Genomic DNA, 6,000 nt, shown 5'->3' with positions numbered 1-6,000 from the left:
GTCTGGATTAGAATATCCTTTTCAACAGCCTTGTTCCCGCCATGAAAAGGTTGTCAGAAAGTGTACAAAGAGGCCCAAACAGTGCCCCCTGGCGTCGGAGCCCAGACTAAAAGGTGTAGTGCCCCCCTCTCCTGGCACTGTCATGTGTGCACTGTGTGCCATGCATGACATGGTGCATTGCACATGGTGCACAGACCTGTCGGAGGCGCTGCACAGCGATTTCAAGTACTGCAGCCCTTTTCTAGGGCCGCAGCATGCCCCCGCCATGGTACTGCCATCCTTCCGACTGCCAACCCAGCAGTTCCATCCAAATACAGCAGTTGGACCGCCTGCATGCGAGTCGGTGGTCTCCTGATTATGGAACCCGGCTGAGGGGGTCCATAGAACCGTAACTCTTTGCAAAAAGGAAAACAACAGAAAAGCTCTCGCATATAGTATGGAATCCAGCACCAGGACTGGACCATCTAGAAACACCATGCGTGTATGGAAGGAGTGAACGGAGTGGAGAAAAACACATAATTGGGATCAAACCCCTGAATAGCAGAACTCTGACCCAGCCATACTGACATTGTACTTGGGACCTCTGGACGACTATCCACAGTGCAGAGTTTAGGAATTAGGGATTTTTTAATCTTTACAGGTGATTTTTACTGCAGCAATTCTGGACTCCATTGGGCCCTGCCTTTATTCTGTTCCATTTAGATTGGAAGATATTTTAGTTTATTTTCTTCTAGATTTATATATCAACAAGCAAAGTCTAAGCCGGTATCTGTTTCTTCCCCACGGTGGCAGAACACTTGTGGCTTTCTCAAGGCATGTTGTGGGGTATGTCGCTTGTATTTGACAACTGGTCTGTCAGTCGCGTGCTGAGAGGGGAGGTGTGCTGCACAATGACGTGGAGTCTCATGCAGTCTGCCCCTGAAGTTGCGCTGTCCACATCTGGAAGAAGGTGAAACATTTTTCATCTGATTCTCCCCTGCTGTGTTACAAAATCAAATTTTGAATAAATGATAAATATGAATGCACTGCAATATTACTTTACATTAGCAACTTTAGTCATTAAAATGATTTATTTGATATATGTATATTCATATATATGTGTTGATATATATGTGAATCTATATGTATGAATACACACACACACATTCATTGAAAAAACACATTTTAAAAGGAAGTTATAACATTCTCATTAGATGAAAGATAACTATGACTTGTGAATTTCAGAGGGTGTGTTCATTTGAAATGGTATGTTTTAACTGACATTTCCACCTAACTAAAATGTTTTTAAACTTTGTTTTTCAGTTAATTTCTAACTTTTTTTTATTGCAAAGTAAGATATAATTACCAAACCTAAATGTTACGTCACTTTAACTCTTGCAGGCAGCCAACCCTATGCCGAGCACAGCCTTAGACCATGTTCTTATGTTTGGCTGCAAGGCTGACCTGTGCCCAGGTCTTGCTCACAACCTGGGATGTTGGACGCTGTACCTGGTGCCCAAAGCCCCACAAGTGTGCATGCCTGACTATGTGATGCTACTATATAAAGAGTGTCATTCTAAATAAGGCAGGCCCACTGACTTTGTCAAAGGGTCAGAACACCAAAATATTTTTAAAAATGGGCCTATTGGCTTTACTTGGATCCCTTTATAAGACCATTGCATTCATTATCAATTCTGATTGATCTAAACAACTGATCCTCTGTTTTACATGCGTTATTTGATAGAAAGTCTGAAATCTTAGGATACTCATTAATTTTGTATCTGGTTGCAATTCCCTGATCTAGAGCTAAAAAAATTGCACAACCAGTTTAGTTGCAACAATGAGTTTTGATAACCCAAAATATTTGAAAAATGGTGCTTCTCTAATTATAAACCAATTTAAAAACCTTATATCACACCTTTTCTGGTGATGTAGCCAATTGAAGCAGACACACTTTGCTAGACAAGGGTTTTGAAATGTTTCCATTATTATAAATGCTAAGGGGATATAAAATTAACAATTCGAAAAGAAAAGTACTTCAATATAATAATGGCCCAGAAAAATAGTTGCTAGATCCACAAAGCTGTCTAAATGAACACCCTAAACAATATCTGAGTATTGGATTTTCAAATAGCACTGATGCCCTATATGATCTAAATTATAATCCATTATTGATAAAGATTAGGAGTATGTTATCTAAATGGATATCATTTCCGGACAGCTTTCATAAAAATCACAATTTTCCCAATATTACATTTTTATTTCTCAGCTGCCCTATGCGTTCTATTATATATCATCTTTTTTTCGATAACTAAAGTCAAAGGTCTCCTGTTTTTATGGCAATATAAGCCTCCGATACAGGCACTCAAGATGTAATAGAGCGCTTCCGAGGATGGTGGTTTGGCAGTGCCGAATTTTGAATGGCCTTACTTTGCTTTTTTTTTGGCTGAATTTGCATCAAGATTCGAAAGAGCACATCAATTTGCCTTGCACTATGATAATAAATGGGTCGATATTATGGTGCAGAGCTATAATATTTGAGACAATGTGGTCTTTTGTGATGAAGAAGGAAAAGCAGGCACTGTGGAAAAATGAATTGCCTAGGATCTCACAATGTGGTTAGGGGGAAGCCGAGATTCAAGCAAAGTTTCCTGGTTTCATATTGAGCAATTCAGCCACTACATGGTTATATCTTTCTCTCTCTCATTTTAGATCAAAGCCTAAAGCTTTGTGTTCAATTCTTTGCTTTGCTAAACCAGGGCACTGTGTTAAAATCACCCAGTCTATGCATGGTTCACGAGCTTTGGTGGTGGTAGTGTTTAAGAGGGTGGGAAAACCAGAGCCCTCACTCTTGCTCAGCCCATTGAGTCCATCTGCTCTACATAGCTAAAAGTATTCATGGTCATCTATTCGATTAATTCACCCACCCACTCCTCACCCACCCCTCAGTGACTGAGTCATGCAACCATGTATTCAGGTCAACCGGGTCTGGTGGCTTAGTGGACTAATGGGTCTACTATAGTGGCCTGTGTTCGACCTTATGGTCACAGGTTGAAAACCTGGTGGGTCCACTCAGCCTTCCATCCTTCTGAGGTTGATAAAATAGGTACCGTTGGGTAACAATACACATCTGTTATTCAGGGCCAAGATATCCATCTGGATGAACGTGCACGTTACACAAATACACATGTTATGTTAACAAACTCCATCCTTCCAAGGCTCTGTAATGTGAAATGTGTTGCAAAATGTACCATATTTGCAATTTAAAAAAAATATATATCCTAGGCGGGAGTACCATGTAAATTCCCACCCTTCCTCCACCAGCCCCGCCACCACATTAATCAAACTCACTGGCATCACTCACCCGCTACATGCAGCATGGTGGTTGACCTGGCACAATTTGGCAGGGCTGCTTTTGGTTTCCAGTTCTGCCCTGGACAAAAACTGATCAGAAATAAATCTGAATACTAAAACGATTTGCAATTTTCACAGGTATGCTATCCAAAGGCGCATAAAGAAAGCATATTATGCCCTATCCTTATTATTCAGTTATAATATATTTTAGTTTATCAATCTCTGAAATATGAAAAACATGATTTGGCTTCCTAGCAGTCTGTCTTTTTCTCTGATGGCGACCGAGACACATGAAATAATTATCATTGAACTGTGAGTTATCTTTCTGATTCCAAATCTAGCCGTTTTCAACTGCAGTTTTTCAGCACCATGGACAGCAGCCTGAGAGTCCGACAACATTTGGATTTTAAATCAACAGTCCAGGTTCATTTTCTGTTCAGCGGGTTTCCTTTCTTGAGCGCATCCACTGGCTTTTATTGATTTTAATAAAGATTGAGCTTTAAGACATCATTTATTTTATATTCTCCAAAATGCTAAAATTAGGCCCAGTGATCACTCTACGAATCGGGCAATATTCTGTTTTTCATTGATAGAGAGACCTGACGGTGGATTGTGACAGCATTCTAAGAATCTGACATCATAGAGTGCGCCAATGCAGGAACCTGGCGTAAGACTGTGACGTCAGTCAATGAATCCGACTTCATATTGTGCACTATTTCAGGAACCTGACGTCATACTGAGAATTCTCTCATCAGGAATCTTCCAGAATACTGTGACACTAGGAATCTGACATCACAATGTGGCACTATTGCAGGACCCTGACATCAGACCGTAACATCGCTCCGGGAATCTGACCTGCTACACTGACATAACTCCAAGAAGCTGACATCATACCGCGACACCATACACTGGAGTGTGTTAATGCAATGGCTCATGCCTAGTAAACACAGCTGGGTATTATGATGTGATGTGGAACTGAGTGACATGGGGATTCCAGGGAGGTCTGTTGGTGGTTAGAAGACGGTACATGGTGGCGGCACGAGGTGTCTGGGGCTGTTAATAAAGAACTTACCTATACATCCCATCCTCGTCGCCAAATGCTGTAGTAATCACGCCGGAGGGTGATTAATACATAGTGGAAGTCTGACATCACTACAAGAGAACCATTTTATATGTTGGAGAACAGCAATAAGCTAACTCTAGACTTTGACGTCAGTACCACGACACTAGAACGTTACGTCCCTCTAAGAAGCAGACGCCAGCCCCTCAGTGAAGTCGAAGAGCCCAATGTCGGTCTATACTAAAGAGCAAAACACACTTAGCATTAAAAAAAAAATATATATAACATTGCTTTATAGAAATAAAAATCAACAAGTGTCAATAATTGCCGGCTGTGAGGTGGATTTGAACAATGAGTACCGTTTTGTTTGACCGTGTCAGATCTCCCTCTGTACTTCAGCCACCGCTCGCCCCCTGTGTCTGCTCGCACAATCTGCGCCATTTCGGTGTGAGGCAGAAAGCTGCAATGCATAGAAATTACAGCAATTGGCAGAAATAAATTATAGGTGTTGAAACGTTTCTCTGGTGACAAGGGCCGTCGATGCCTGCTTGTGAGCTAAGGGGCAGAAGAGGTGGGCTTAAGGAACATGGTGAGACCTGTTGTCAGTAAAGTAGAGCTGGCTCCTAGCAACTTAATCATCGGACTCGTATTGAAAAGCTGGTGGGGCTGGGGGACAGTCAATCACATCAGGCGTGCCAGCCAATGAAAGCAAGATAAATCTAAGGCAAGATTGGGTAATTGATGTATGCAGAAAGGCAGACGGGCTTCGGTAAAATCAGCCCCTGCAGCGGCGGCTTTTCAGCAGTGCAAAAAAGTAAAATAAAATTATAATAACACAATGTTATTATCATATTATTTTTCCATGCTGAGCCAGTTTTGGCGGGCAGAGCGGGCTGGCCTGCTCACAGAGCAGGGGCAAGAGTGGTTGGGACACTTTCTAAGTGCGCATGACAGTTTGGTCGGCCAAACAGTAATGCGCACTTAGCATGTTCTCCACCCGACTGTATTGCACAGCCTGGGTGGAGAGCATGCACAGGCGCCAGTCCCTGTCAGAGCGCCGAACCACGGTGCTCAGACTAATCATGACGCTGCTGTGATTGTTTTAGCCTGTGTGCTTCCTGCTTCCGTTCAGGGATTTTTTCGGGAAGAGAAGCGGATAAAAGTTGACGGAGGAGAGACGTGGCTGTGAAGAGGTAAATGTATTTCTTTTTCTTTACTCGATCACCCCCTCTCCCACCACCCCCCGATCAGTGCCAGCTGCTAAGAATATTTCGTAAAAACCTCTGTTTATTTCAGGAATGCCAAGACTTTGAGTGGCTCGTTGAGCAGTTTCTTTGGCTTTCATGTTTTAGGCAGATTAATGGCCTGATTAGGATCATGACGGACAGGGTTACTCCATCACAAACGTGACGGATATCCTGTCCGCAAAATTACAATTCGATTATCTTGTGGAATTTGTAATATGGTGGACGGAATATCCGTCATGTTTCTGATGGAGTATACGATCCGCCAAAATCATAATCAAGCCCTAAATTAATCAACTTGATTTGATATTTCCTTGCAACATTTGTCTGTGTTGCTTTTTCCATGAAAATAAGCCTTGCCTC

This window comes from Triturus cristatus, chromosome 7 (assembly GCF_964204655.1).
Source record: "Triturus cristatus chromosome 7, aTriCri1.1, whole genome shotgun sequence".
Classification (NCBI taxonomy): domain Eukaryota; kingdom Metazoa; phylum Chordata; class Amphibia; order Caudata; family Salamandridae; genus Triturus; species Triturus cristatus.
Note: the sequence above shows the minus strand (reverse complement) of the source record.